The sequence below is a fragment of the Chrysoperla carnea genome, chromosome 3, assembly GCF_905475395.1.
Source record: "Chrysoperla carnea chromosome 3, inChrCarn1.1, whole genome shotgun sequence".
NCBI lineage: Eukaryota > Metazoa > Arthropoda > Insecta > Neuroptera > Chrysopidae > Chrysoperla > Chrysoperla carnea.
In genome coordinates this window covers 86,034,144-86,050,400 of record NC_058339.1, presented here as the reverse complement: position 1 = coordinate 86,050,400, position 16,257 = coordinate 86,034,144, and the positions used below count along the sequence as shown (strand labels likewise).

General features: G+C 30.4%; 1 protein-coding gene across 10 annotated transcripts in view; it reads right to left on the bottom strand.

The window, feature by feature from the left end:
* The window catches only part of LOC123296813 (Ca(2+)/calmodulin-responsive adenylate cyclase), a 198,526-nt gene extending 182,731 nt beyond the window's left edge, over positions 1–15,795 (bottom strand). For 9 of the 10 annotated variants that reach the window (XM_044878468.1, XM_044878477.1, XM_044878471.1 and 6 more), the window contains exon 1: positions 15,750–15,795. The gene's annotated coding sequence lies outside the window, so the exon portion shown is untranslated. The remainder of the gene's footprint in view (positions 1–15,749) is intronic. The other variant, XM_044878469.1, reaches the window with a different exon arrangement.
* Positions 15,796–16,257: the final 462 nt, after the last annotated feature.

The following is a 16,257-nucleotide window of genomic DNA, read 5'->3' as shown; positions in this document are numbered from 1 at the left end:
GTATTATATGGGTAGGTACAACGTTTGTCAGAATTATGTGGGAAAAATTTTTGAGGTTACAGAGTACGCAAAAAGCTCAAGTAATTTTTGTCGAAGTTATTTGATTTTTTCCAGTAATAAGGCCCCAAATGTTCAGTGTATTTTTTAGGGGCAGAGCTGGTAGCCATCATGAGATGTGCCGACCACCACCAATTGGCCAATTTGAAGGATGATGTGATTAGTATCTGCACAGACAGTCAAGCAGCACTCAAAGCGCTATCAAACTGTACAGTGTCATCGCAACCCGTCAAGGAGACTAGAAACAGTCTAAACAACCTGACGAGGCACAATAAAGTCAATATTACTTGGATCCCCGGACACTCTCGTTGGAACGGTAATGAGAGAGCAGACAAGCTAGCCAAACTAGGAACCACCATGGCTCCCACTCAAGAAATGCTTGCGAGGATGCTATACCAAGATGGTCTTAACAGATTAGGAGATAATCTGAAAAACCAACAATTAAAGGCATGGACCAGCTGCGAGGGAGGACGAATCGCCAAAAGCCTGTTGGGTGAAGGAAACTCGCTCGGTAACAGAGCCGAGGAGATCTTGAAACTAAACAGAGCTGATATTAGAGTCATCGTAGAGTTACTCACAGGGCATGAACCTGAACAAGTTCCAACATCAGATTGGAAACAGACAATCTCCCGCGTGTGACAGATGCGGAGAAAATTCAGAAGAAACATCGATCCACTTTCTCTGTTACTGCCCGGTGCTCATACAGCAGCGAAGGAAATGGTTTGGTCCGGCCATATTCGAACCAGAAGAAATTAGGAAACTCGGCGCTAGGCAGATCCTGGGTTACAGTACATCAGTTGGTTATAATAGCCACTGAAGCGTAGCGGGGATAGAGTACAAGGGTCTATTTGGCTAGATGCTCTGAACCATTGCTTCGAGGCCCGATGCTCGAGCATGGCCCGCTTACCATACCCATACCCATATTTGATTTTTTCCAGTAATAAGGCCCCAAATGTTCAGTAAATTTTTTAGGAGCGAAAGAACAGTTTGACTATTATTTATAGATATTACCTGAAATCGATTCAAAAATTGTTCTTCATATAACTTTAAAAAAATAACTCGACAAGCACTTGCTTGTGTAATGTGCGTCAAACTTCAATTTTTACTAAGCAGCCTCTTTAGCAATATTAACAATCATATCTTTCTTTTTTTTAAAATTTGAACACGTCGTATCTAGAAAAGGATGTTTTCACTGCTTTAAGTATATTGAGAAATTGTCATTATATTAACGTTAACTACCATTTTATATAGTCCGGTTGTAAAAACTTGAACCAACCTGTATATATTTAATTTTATATAGTTTATACCTATATTACATTATACACAATTTATTGAACGTGAAAATATATAAATTAAAACACTTGTCACCTAAGAAAACAATTTGTTAATATCAAATTATCACCAAGTTCATAATAAATACGATATGTATTTTGATCGTATTACATGAAGAAAATTGTGATAGGAGGAAGGAAAAATGTTACTATCAGGTGAAATGAGAAAATAGGGAAAAAGTATAACTGTCACATTTATATGTGAATCAAAAAAAGTTATGATAAAATGATTAAGTTGTCTTTTATATTTTATGATGAGAAATTGTCGGAATGTGTTTTTAAGTTGTTTTCCAAGTCTTTATGTAATTCAAGTAACTAATAAAAAATGAATTCTTGATATTCTTTTGTTTGTTTTCGAAATTACAAGCCTCTATTTCATTCAAGAAAATAAGAAATGTATTCTTGATATTTTCTGATCTTTTTTTCCTTGTAATATATTTTTCTTGTAAGCACTTTTTCAGAAAAGGAATAAGGAACTATAGGTAAGGAACCGGAAGCTAAATTTTCTTTAGAATTAAGTCTTTCAAACGATCTAGTTAGAGCTTTATAAGACTCTGATAAGAGCTTTTTACACTATAACTCACAACATTTGACAGATACCTCATTAACATGGCTTTCGAATACAACTAGATAACTCAAGAACAATAACTCAAGTTACGTTTTAAGTGTTACTCTTGGTTTTAATTCCCGTGACACCTAGTTTGTACAAAAAGCTGAAGTATTTGTCAGGCATACATATTACATAGTAATCAGGACTGAGGGAGGCATGCCTAAGTAACGTTAAGTTATGCAGTATAACTGACGTAAAACTACGTTTTGCAGTTCCTGCACTTTTGTGATGACACCAACGCCTTAAAAAACGGTGTTCATAGGTGTGTACGGAACATATCCCAAACTACAGAAGATGTTACTCAGTTAAATGAGCCTTAAAAAACTATGTATGGCTTTGATATAAAATTTTTAGGTCATTAAGATTAGGAACTAAAATTGAAGTTTCATAAGCTTCTGTTGAACTTCCTGAATGAAAGCTAGTAATAAGATTAAAAAACTAAAATGTGTTGAAAAAATTTCTACAATATTAGAAAAATATATTATTATAAATATTTATTTATAATAATTTTTGTATTTATTAGTGAAAACAAAACTGAAAACTTTCTTGAGTTTTTCTTGTGAACCAGACAAAACAAACGACTATAATTATGTAGCACCAGACCAGACATAGTGTAATATATTTGAATGAAAATTTTTGTAGTATTATTAAAATAAAAACAATACATTTGAATTATAATACTACAATATGTCTAGTATACAAAATACATAGTAATATATCTATGTTGGAAGTAAAATCAAATTTAGCCAAATACTTTAATGACTAAGCATATCTTAAATCATAATTCGATTGAAACGACAGCGGTAACAATGGAATTTGTATACGTTCATTCCCATTGGCTTTTAAAGTTTAAATTTATTGGGCACCTAGATGGTAGTTATTCGGAAGCAAGAATAAATAGCTTCAGGCAAATTACGTAAAAAGTATGATCCTTACGGACCAAAGATATTCGAGTAGTTTATCACCTGGTTTTGACATTTAAAACAAAAAAATCAAATTAAAAATTAAAATTTTCAAAATCTATTACCTGATCGAAGCTTATTGGCTGACGTCACTGACATCATAATTTAACAAATACTTACAGTATAAAGTGTAGGCATATGAGATTACGTTATCCACAGTCGTTCATATTTGACCAATTTGAATCTTCCGAATTATAGAATATTCCGGGGCAGACTTTAGTGAGTTTTGTCAACTCCAATTAGAGTGAATCTGTTGAGTTTAGGTTTATCGCTATAATATCAAGAGAAATCAAAACAAGAACAGATTGATGACAGTGAGGCTGCAAATCTGGATTTCGAATAAGTTGAAAAAAGCCTAAAAATAGCATATTCTTATCTTGCTGCAATACTAGATTTTCCTGTTTACTTCCATCTACAAAGTAAAAGAAGGATTATAACTTTACTCAATTTTGAAAATCCCTGAATCCTTTTTGACTGCTTTCGCCATTCATAGCATATATCTACTTTCTTCTAAATATCAAGATTCAGATTTCAATATATGTATCCATTGTAACTAGTTCACTAGATTTGCACTGCGAAAAAGTAACAAAGTTTAATGCGTCGAACTGGAAGTGGGATGAGGCAACAGCAACCTTAAAAATATATTTTATTCGTCCTTGATTACGGAACGGTAGCAAATTTTTTGTGGATATCATTATATCAGTATTGGTGTGAACGCCATACTGATTTGACAATTGGGGGAATAGTAACATTAGCAAGAGTTATGGCGGACGATTCAATGTAGCATGTATCACCACTTCCGTCCGCGGTATGCTTAATAGAGAAAGAAACGAGATGAATGAACGATCGAGAGAGTTTCGCCAAAATTTTCCATATGCCTTCGACATCGATATACATACCCATATATTATATACATGATTATTGCACCGTAAGTATAAAAGTGCGAAGTAGTATATTATGTGGATTCTGTTTAGTAAAATAAATATGAATTTATACAGTGTGTCAAATTAAGTTGGTACCATAAGGAAAACTTGTTTATTATTTGTTTTTTCAATGATATTGATCTGCATACATAAATATAATCAATGCTAACGCAGAGAAACGTTAGTTAAAAAAGCAAAATTAATTTTTTCGTGGTAGACAAACCACGAATACGAATGGACATTTGATTATTTCATGTTGCATTCTAGACTATGAAGGACTTTTTACCAAGAATAATTTTGTTTATAAAATAAATAATAAATAGTTTTCCATATAGTCCCGACTTAATTGGACACACTGTATATACAGCATAATACTCTTTTAGCAACTACATAACAAACAATATATTGTAATATTTTCACATAAACCAATACACAAAGTACTTACATAGTTGTTTATGAGAATGTATTGAAGTTTGAGTTTATGGCCAAATGAAACATGTCACAAACAAATAATACATTATTATGTGTACAATAAACTGTTGGAATATTTTGAATCTGTGGAGGCTTATACGGGATGATCGAATCCTACATGGGAATTTGATTGGATAGTACCTTACATGTGAATTTTCAAAAGTCAATTCGACCCATCTTGCATTTTTAAGCCTATTGGGCCTTTTAATTACACTCTCGCCGAGAACGTTATTCCAAAGAATCTATTTTCCTCGAGGAGCGAAATCTCACAATCAATAAGCTTGATTAGGTAAATAACATTGAATTCTGCATCTGGGATATTTAGGAAAAATAAACAAATAAAAATAACTCCACAAATTATATTTCCGTAAAGTAAGTGTTACGTTTAGGAGCTCCAGTTTCAACAGTGGTACTTAATAGCCAACCGGAGAGTTAATTCTATGTAACGTCACCATAACTAAAGACCAGATTTTTTTTTCGTGAGTAAAGTGTCCAGGAAAATGTCACCAAAATAAAAAATCTCCTTTCTTTACTAACATTTTACTAATGTAACGTAACAAGACAGAGAAATATTCTTTCACATCTCATATCGACTTCAAACTATATTTATTTCGTTTCGTAAAATCGTCCTTTGTCGAAACAAAAGTAATTCATAAAAAGAGTCAGCAGAAATACTGACGTTAGCTAAGCAAATTCCGCCAGAAATAGACAAAGTAACATATTTTTCTTAAAATTTAATATTGCATTTTTACTTTTCAAATAAATTTTGTTAGAGAAAAAAATTTGCTAAGAATTAATCAAAAAATAAAAAATTATGGTACATTTTCCAAAATTACAAAAGCAATAGCTCCATTACCTTCGAAAATAATCGAAAAGATAAATCGGAGAAAGTGCGGCACAGAAAGTGCAAAACAGCGGTGAAGCAATAAAACGCACTACAAGAAATGTAAATTTAAGTTCGAGAGAGAGAAAAAATATTAAAGCTTCAGATTTAAACTTCAGAAGAAACTTTTTCTCAATCCCAGAAGCCACAGAAGTCATTGATATAATTTCCTACGTGAATATTTGAAATGGCGGTCAGGTTATGAAATAAGCTACAAGAAAAAAGTCTTGTCAATAGCGTTTCAGGATACTTTCAAATAACGATCTTTGTAAGTCTAATCTAAAGAAAACCTTAGAAATCTAATGTAAGTAAACGAAAACAAAGCTTCAGGTTTAAACTTAACTATCCTTCAACATAATTAAGAAAAATATTTTTTTGAAATTACTACGGCGTTAAAACAGAACAACCATTTAAAGACATAAAAACCAATTGTGTAACAAGCAAAAGATGCTATACAGCAGATGCTGTTTTTCATTGATACAAAAGAAATGCATATGCTTGCTTATTCCACATGCACAATGCCGTTCGAAAACCTTTTTTTGCGTTGTATTTTATTTAAATTTCACAAAAAACGGATACAATATGTAACATTGAAAGAATGCAAAATAGAATTTCTCACAGCAAAAAACAGTTACACATTCATTTGTTCATATTTGCAATACAAGAACTCTATTCTGTCTATAAAAACTATCTATGTAACAAACGTTCGAATTACTCCATAAAAAAAAACTCATGAGTCAGAAAACTCCATCACTATGGCCTAGTGTCTCCTCCCCCCATAAATTACAAATTATTATTCAATGCTCTTTATTGAAATGTAAATTAGTTTTTTAGGTTTTTTAACACAATCAAACAGTTGAAGAACACTATCTAAAGACACTTCAAAACTCAAAAATAAAATCTACTTCTTTCACAATACTAGCAGAACCTGCATACAATATTTCAACTCCCTAGCTAAGCTTGAAGAGGTAGCAGCTATGTATAATGTCTTGGAATGTAAAAAAAAAATGTTTACCCTCTAAATCCACCAAAGTATTTATCAGATTGTTCTGCCAAATCAAAAACCTTCAGAAGAGAACCTCTGAAGACTTATGTACCAGAAAAAATTGCTTCTAGAGAATCGAGTACGGATTTATATCAAACGTCAACACTCTCCTTTTTTAACTTTTGATGCAGTACATAAGTCAGGCCCGGGCGAAAAGGGTTTTGGGGGTCAACACCCCTCCCAATGAGAATCTGTCCACATAAATTTTGTAACAATAGTCCTGTAAATGCACCTGTTTATGAGACATATTTCCACAGACGAATCAGATATCCATGCATGTTTTGAGCTCGGTACATTCATTGACTTTAGTTTTTGAATCGAGTACTTCAAACAGAAAACCTGGATCTCGGCAAAGCTATCGATGCTGCGAAAAATATTTTGATTGAAAGAAGAAGAAACGCTGGAAAAGAGTTCAGAAAAATTTTCAAAACCATGAGCGATATCTGTAATGAATACAACATAGAATTGCGGAAGCCAAGGTTTGTGTCACAACAGACTCAAGGCTCGAATATATAGAGTGATTCAGTTGAAGATTATAGATCGACTTTTGAACCATCGCAATATTTTATCAAATTTGGCTTGTCTCTTTCTCAACAAAAAATGTTTTTGAAAAATTTTGATGCAAATCCTTACTCGACTTTTTGAACTTGAATATTCAATTTTGCACAATGATTCCCGTGACATCTGGGTCGACGAAGTTCAACTTTGGCGAAAACGCATTGCTAAGCGGGGTGCCAAAAATTCAATAGAAGCACTCGATATTTGCAACAAAGATGCGTTTTCCAAATTTTTTTGCCTGTAACAACAGCGACCAATGAATGCTCCTTTTCAACCTTGCGTCTTCTCTAAACATACATATTAGACCGGTCTAGCCCTCGCTCAATAAGCATCGCGATGTAGAGGTCGACGCACATGATTTTTGCTGTAGCTCGCATTAACTTATTAAAAACCAGTGACTGAATATGACATTTTGATCTTATTAAAAGTTCTCTTTCTCGAAAAAAAAGTTGTTTTTATGGATTTTCTTAGATAATCCCTCTCTTAGATAATTCCTGCCCACGGGCTTGGCATAAGTCTATATTTTTACAGGGAAAATTAAAACTTAAAAAAAAAATACTGTTGCAGCACAAATATGTACACATTTATCATTACATAAAATAAAATATGACTAAATAACAATAGTTTATATGGATATAAAATGCCATTCCAGCATTTATTTTGTTTATTTACATTCCTTGTGCAAAAATATTATGGAATTTTACAACAATATGTATGGTAGCTATAACTATGTGACGCTAAAATAACATTCATAACATTTTATAATTGTTATTGTTATTATTATCAACGATTAATAAAGACATTTTATTTGTTATTATATTATTGTCCTTTAAAATTTAATAACACGTATATCCTTACTATCCCTAGATATGTAATATTTATATTAGTGTATATTACAGCAAGGTTAAGTAGAATTTAATAACAAGGATTATATAATTTAACAAAATATAAATGACGTTTTAAATTTTTTATTTATCTTTTATACAGAGTGTCTTTATAATTAAGTCTTGAAATCCATAATTACAGAAATAAAATTGACTTAAACCTGCCGTTGATATTTTTTTAAACTTAACCATTGAAAGATATTTTATATCAAAATATTTATTATTATTTATAATACGAAAATCTTTTAAATCACTACATAGTATAAAACAAAGTCGCTTTCTCTGTCCCTATGTCTCTATGTCCCTTTGTATGCTTAAATCTTTGAAACTACGTAACGGATTTTGATGCGGTTTTTTTAATAGATAGAGTGATTCAAGAGGAAGGTTTATATGTATAATAACATCCATTAAATAGTGGAGAAGTACTGCTATTTTTGAGGTTAATAGTTAAAAATGTAAAAAGTTAATAAGTAAAAATGTAGTGTATGAATTTAGATATTCCAAAGATAGCAGGAAATCTTCATGGTATAGGGAAAGGGGGATTGTTTTACTCCAAATTTAACGCGTGCGGGCCACGGGCAGTAATGAATAAATCAAAACTACTGGATCGATTTTAATCACATAGGCTATATATTTTATACCCGTGCGCAGCCAGAGCGGGCCGCTATGTTTTTATATACAACGTTCACAGTTTTTCTGTAGTGTATTTAGTATCAGCATTGCACCCGTGCAAAGCCGGGGCGGGTCGCTAGTAATATATATTTTATTTTATTAATACTACCTTGATAACCACCCGCTTCACTAAGATTAAGAGTAAAAAACCACCACTTTTTAGCCTCCACCTCGCTTGATATCGCATAGTCCCCCTTCCATAAGACTCGAAGGGATTGTTTTACACAGCTAAAATATATTTTTTCAATTTTTTTTAAGTGTAATATAGTCATAATTCATAGAGTATTTAAGAAAAGATTTCAATGAAATGCTTTTCATTTTTACTATTTTAAATTTTTACAGAAATCTTTAATTTATGGTTCCAAATGATGATCATAGACGGAGTAAAATGACAGAAAACATGCCCATAACACCTCTTTCTTGTACGCATTGATTAATGTATACATACGTACTCTCTCATACTCGTGTGAGATATACTATGCCAAGATGTAAATTAAACAACCAGTATTATATTAAAGAACTAGCTGTGAACTACCCGCTTTGCTGGGCAACATCCCCACTTGCACCCCTCCCTCCACATTTCCTTGCGTGGGATAACAGTTTTGTAATGTACACGTCATGCTCTTTTATTTGATACCCCACTTTGGTATATTTGTAAATATTCGATAATTCCTTCCCATTTTCTCGCTACACCTTTCTACCCTCCGAAGGTTAAAAGTAGATAAAAACAATAGATCTTTGAAGCTGGTTGTATATCGTGTCAATATTTGAGCTTAATCGATGCACAACTTTTTTAGTTTTTGAAGCATATCCCTTTCAACCCCTATTTCAACCCCTTACTCTACTATAATATGGATGTATTATACATAAAAACCTTCCTCTTGAATCACTCTATCTATTAAAAATAACCGCATCAAAATCCGTTACGTAGTTTCAAAGATTTAAGCGTACAAATGGACATAGGGACATAGGGACAGAAAAAGCGACTTTGTTTTATAATATGTAGTGATGATGAGGATTGAATTATACCTTTTCAAATTCAATGGTTCATTCATAACTAGAGAATCTATCACTTCGACATTTTCTGTAAACATGGATATCATGTAATAAAAAGAAATTTAATAGTTGACCAGAAATAAAAAACACTCTATATAAGGGTTGTTTAATTTTTACACTCTTTGACAAACAAGTAAATTAAATGCATAATCCTATTAATTATATCATCATTAGTTTAAACAGTATATGTACCTTTTTTCTGGGTCAAATTCTGGATTACATACAATTAAAATAAGAGAATAATTTTATAATTAATGAACTAATTAGTTAAAAGGTATATTATGGTATTTTAGATACACCTTAGTTTCTTTTTTAAATTTTTTTACAATCTCTTCTGATATTTGACTGGTAAATATTATATTTCAGGAAATCTGATTCTTCAGCTGACGCTTCAGTTCTAAGCGACTCAGCATAGATGGTAATTATTTGTTAATTCTTGGCATCTGGTATTCAAACCTGTTGTAGAATGCGTTTTGTTTTATATATTAAATACTAATCAATTTCCTAGGACGAATACGGAATGTATTTCCAATCGACAAAATCATGTCCTCAGAATATAGTACTAAACAATTTAGAACAATTTATTTACGATTTGTTCTGTTTCATCACTTAGAAATAAGAGATGACCAAGCTGAAGGCTTCATGATTACCAAGCTGAAGGCTTCAGCTTGGTAACAGACATACCGACATACCGACGGACGCAACATTTTTTAAAAACCACTTTTGTGGAATCAGGGACCCCCAAAACGTGTATTTCCGTTGAAACCCCGATATCGATTTTTTTTTCGATCGCAATACTTTATTATATTTAAATATAATAAAGTAAAAACACGCTGAACTAAAAAGTAGAATATAATTACTATAAGAAAACAAAAAAAAAGTTACTAAGAAAAGTATCATTTTATCGTAAAAAAGAGTGGGATGCTATAGATTATATAGATATAATTTACCTTTCTGTTCGAATTTTCATTACTTTTTACAATGAGTATTTCCTTCATTTCTAATGATATACCCTGTACCAACATATTATTATAAACCATAACAAATAATATATTATTATACTGTATTTGAACGCTTTGTCATATATTACATGTACGTTTGTTTCTCTGCATGTAAGAGTAATAATAATTACTTACAAAATATGATAAAATCAATAATAAATTTATTATTGTAATTGAATTAACAATAGCCTTGTTGTGGAGTGTAGCTATTTAGTGTACTATAGTGTAGTATACGTTGAAGGGTTAAATTATTGAATATTTAAATTTATATTATAATAAAGGGTGTATCAAAATTAACGCAAGAAGTAACACAGTTTATTCATTTAAAGTTGTAAATTTTTTATTAATTCATAAAGTTCGCAGTATAGGGCTATGCATAGAATGGCATACCCGGTAAAATTTATAGCTTATCAATTAGAATTCTAAGATCCTGGTGGCACATTGAAGTTTATTAGTCGAAATTTTCCTTGACCATTCTGCATATATGTAGCTGAATGTAAAATAAATGCCTTTTCCACCTCAATGCGTGAGTGGTCAGAAACCTTAGACTTCAAAAAACTCCATGGAAAAAATTCAATAATGATTAACTCCATGATTTGGACGGATTATAATGGTTTTTCCCTGAATTTAAAATAAAATTTATTTTTCCATATTTGATGAAGTTTAATGACTAGTTCAACCATAGTTTACACGAAAATTATGAGTTGTAGCTACTTAAACTATATTGTTTTTAAAACCTTACTCAATAGTGAAAACGGATCCTTTTTCGTTGAGTCCTCCATTGTCCTTAATTTACGACGCAAATGAGCAAACATTCAAATCTTGCGTTAATTATGGCACAGCCTGTAGTATGGTATGGTTCGATTGCTATATTAACTGTCAATCAATATTATCTGTATTTATTTGTGTAATAATAAACTGTACACAAATGTAAGTAACGACACGATGTGAATAACATTCCAAATAACAGATGTAAGTTGGCTCTGAGCATGTGTAAATCAATGAGCGGACTCTATCATTTTCAGATCCGGATCCGGGGAAGGGGCACTTGCCCCGGAAATCATATTATAATGCGTTAACATAACAGAGAAAAAAATATGATTGTCAGTTGCCTTTCCTGGTTTTATGTTTAATTTTAATTACGTATCACAAATAATTATAATCGCAAAAAAATGAAAATAGATTTATTAAAGAGTTTTTTTTTCTCACAAAAAAGTTTTTCTCACCCATTATTATATTTGTTTTCTTTTAACAATTGTTCTCAAACGCTTAGAGGGGCGCTATTATCAAGTTCATGTCCTAGTTAGCAAAAATGTATCTCACGCTTATACACGCTCTATTTTTTTACGGTTATAAACTTGAGTTGACATTTAGATCAACGGGAACATCAAGCGAAAATTCATGGTGACAAAACGGTGTTCCTTTTGAACAACTTGTAAGTCTTAATAAAAGAGATTCTCTTTATAATTAAGATTACTAGACAAAATATTTGTCAATATTTAGTTTACGCTGTTTGTATCATATTAAAAACATCAATTATAATCGAGAGACCATGATGTAAATAAATATCGTATACATGATTAAAGTAAACAATTACAAAAAAGTAATAACTTGTAAGTCATATAGTATCAAAGGCTTTCCTGACGGAATATTGAAGAGTGTATGCTTAAATTATGACAATAAGACTTTTATCAAATTTACGCCATTTTTTAAAACAAAAATGTTTAAAACAAAAATTCCATGTTTCTTTACAAGAAACAAATATCTTATTTCGATGTGTACTTCTATCTGCTATTCCTTAAAATATTCAGTTGACGTTTAAGTGACGCAAATGATCAAAATCAAGTTCTGAATTTCTACCATGTGTGCAAACACCTTTTTCATTCAGTTTACTTTTTGATTGGAGACTTTTGGGTCAAAATGCTAGCGATAAAATAGCCTGTATATATAATCTTAAATTACTGTAGGCACTTTGTATAATTTGTATATATCTTAATCCTAACAAATGTCTCTTTTATAGCTTGGCAACCAAACATACACATAAATCCATTTATTATTGGTCATGCTACAAAGCAAAGCAAGAAAAATCATCACCAAATCTTTACTACTTGAATTATTGATGGATAACCATTTGAGGTAGTGCATTTAACCAATCATTTTTATCTTTGATCTTTGTCTATCTCTCTCGTATATGAAGAAGATGAAAAGTTCTTCCATCTATTTTTATATACAGACTGATATTTTAAAAAGTTTTCACTCTAATATTTCTCAAAAACAATGGAAAATGTATAAAAAGCGAAAACATATATCTGCCAATATTCAATTCCTTTTTGGGATGCCAATAATTTTTATTTTATGTTTAGTACAGTAAATAAGAATAGGAATATAAATAAGGAATACTACTTGATTTACAGGTGTTTTCTACATGATACTTTGTCTTAGGGGCTTATTTTTTACGCGTTTTCCGCGTTTTTGCAAGCATGTCACGTATATCTAATTACATTTTTTGTGTAAAATACTATCTGGAAAAACAAAATAAGTCCTTATGCAAGTCAAACTTCTTGTTGAAAGACCTGTTGAAATTTAGGTAATAATTATTTTTATAGGAACGCGCATTCATGGTCGACAAGCGATCAACTTTATTTTTTGAAATAAAATTTAACATATTTTTTGTAATAGACTTTTGTTCTTTACCACAAAAAAGGTTTTGTCTTGTTAGCTAACTTTTGTTCAATTTGCTTTCCTTATTTTAATTCTAGTACCTGATTACAAATATATTTTGTAATCAGGCAAAGTAAGTTTTGTAAGTTTTTAGCACTATTATCTGACCACGAAGAAGATATGCCCGCATAAGATACAAAATACTGTACAGTCAATCTCTGTAAAAATGAACTGAAACGTATTTTTATTTTCTCCGTTTTCGAAATACAAGGATAGCAACTCTAAAAATAATCACCTGTATTTATACATAGTTTTATTATTTCATATCATACTTTTATCAAATAGAGAATGGATACGAGTAATAGAAGCTTACTGAAAACAATTTTCACACAGTAAACATGAAATATATACTTTCATCATATTCGAAAAATTCAATGAAGTGAAAACAATTTTTCATATTATATTACAATGGATAAATTTTTAAAATGTTTTCTGGAGTGAAAATTCAAGTTAAGTTTTTACTTTTAAGAATTCTTAATTGCAATAATTGTGGCGACAGACAGACAACTGGAAATGGATTTCTTAGGTGATTTAATGAACACGGATTTAGGACCAAACTTAGTATACCTTGATATATTTCATGTACACATGGTATAAAAATCAATGAAAACTATTGTTAATAGATTTTGATATTTACAAACAGTTATATACAAAAATACCTGTGATCGTAAAACTTCAGTGAATAAAGCACAAAAAAAATACTTTTAGCTCATATATTTGCACAAATAAATAATCTATATGGTCTGTAAAACTAAATAACCTGAAAATGCATCAAATTTTATTACTTGTACAAAAATAAAATACATATAGCAGAGTAATCACTCGATATAGATAAAAAATAATCGTGGGTGCTTACACGAATATAAGCATCCATTACAGAATAAATGTGGTACGAAATAAAGTGACTGCACAAAGAAAAAGTGAATTTTAAATGATGTATTACAGGTATACTTGATGTCTACTGAATATACGGATAACAAGACTTCTTTTTTAATTCATCTTAACATTAAACCTTCTTTGATAATAAAATTTCAAAATATGGTAAAGTGTTTTTGAGACACTCAGTATAGAATGGATTAAACTTGTTCGCTCTTTTATTGCCCACAATAAATATCAAATCATACATTTTAAAAATATTTATGGAGCTTGATAAATAAAGGCCATTAATAATTGGAAGTTAAAAATAATTCAAATAAAAAAAAACTCAACCGAGCTCTATCAATAAGGTCGTATATCCGCGTCATGAATTATACATAAAAGGTTTGGAAGGGAGCGGCGTGCCAGGACTGCTAAAAGACAGTTCCTTATCATTAATTATTAGATATATTTTTAAATCCCGAACCAAAATCACAAAAAAAAGAAAAAGTTTTGGTATAAAATAGAAATATTATATTAACTTCAATTGTTAAACATATTTACAGTTCAATTATAAAGTTTTGCATTTTCATGTTCCAAGAAAATATCACTTGATTAAATCATGCAAACGAAAATAACCATTGTAATATTAATCATGAAAATATTTGACAGCTATTTGGCAAATAAATCATAATAAAATTTATATTAGTTATCCCAAAACATTTTCTTCTCAATTTTCAATTGCAGTTTATTAAAAGCATTTGATAGTTGTTTAATGTTTTAAAACATGCTTTCAACAAAACTTATACATTGTAAGCAAACTAAGCTGTCTTCTTAAAATGAATATTATTCATTTCAGTTTTTGACACTAAAAATAAACTGAAGTGTGTTCCCTATCCGTGTAAGGATTTTTTAAATCTCAAATTTTGATTTCGCTTAGAATTTCTTGTGACTAGTACATAAAATTGATTAAGCAGATGCTTTTTGCGGCAAAGAAAGAGAATTTGTAATTAAAAATATGAAGTTCCATTGAAAAAAACAAAATTATTAAACAAACCTATTTATCCGTGTACCCTCGTACAAAAAACTAAGTGGTAAATACCTTATTTTCATTCCCTACTAAAAGTAAGCCGTGTTATTGCCTTATATAAATTTCCATTCTGTATCCGAATCTTTTAAAAAAATCAGCTTGTATTTCAAAAATATTATTACTTATTGTTGTAAAGAAACTCGACATGTCTATGATGTCAGTACCCCCTCCATAAACCACTTCTGGCATGTAACCGACAACACGTAAGCCATATCTTTTTCCGTTATTCTATTGGCCTAAAAAAGTTTGTAGTTTTATTACTCGAGTTGCAGTTTATTGAGATACTCGATAACGTTAGCACAATTTTATTGAAAATTGTTGTACATATTTTAAGTTTTATTTCTATAATACATACACAATAATAATTTTTATCTGTTACGCCAATCGGTATGGAAAATTTACATTTTCAGAGGAAAAAATGAATTCTTAATAGAATGGCATTTCAGTGTTTTTGTAAAATTTGTTAATGTTAGTTAAATGGCATTGATTTCATAAATAAATTATATAAAATGAAAAAAAAAACTATTTTTAAAATTCAAAGACAAACCGTAGGTAGGAAAATATATGAATGTAAATAATAATTTAAAATATGAAATTGTGATACTTATTTATTAAATATGTTTTTTTTACCTATTCGATTTGCACACATCTCCATTTTCCGGTTGTTTGAAGATATGATCTGTAAAAAAGAAAAATATATTAATGTTATTAAATTTGGCAGATGGAATTACAAAAATGTAAAAATATATTTCATGAGTTTATGAAAATAACATTAATTATGAAATTTCATCAAGATACAACGAAGGCGGGAATACACTGTAACAACGAACATCAAATTTTAATGAATGAAATAAAAAATTTGTAGTTTTTGAAATATATTCATACAAACAAGCTTACTTTCACATTTCTAATATATAGGGATCAGTTGTCGAATTGAAAAAATTGTTCTATATATACTCGTATATAAGATATCGAATACTAAAAGTTACCTAGAAAACTTTTATAATCACGAGTGAACTGTCTTTAATGTATAAATTTCTTTCAGAAATTATATTTGCATCAGCGCACAATATTAAAGATATATTATTGAGATAAAACTACTGCATTATATATGTGGTGTTTTTATTAACGCTGGGAG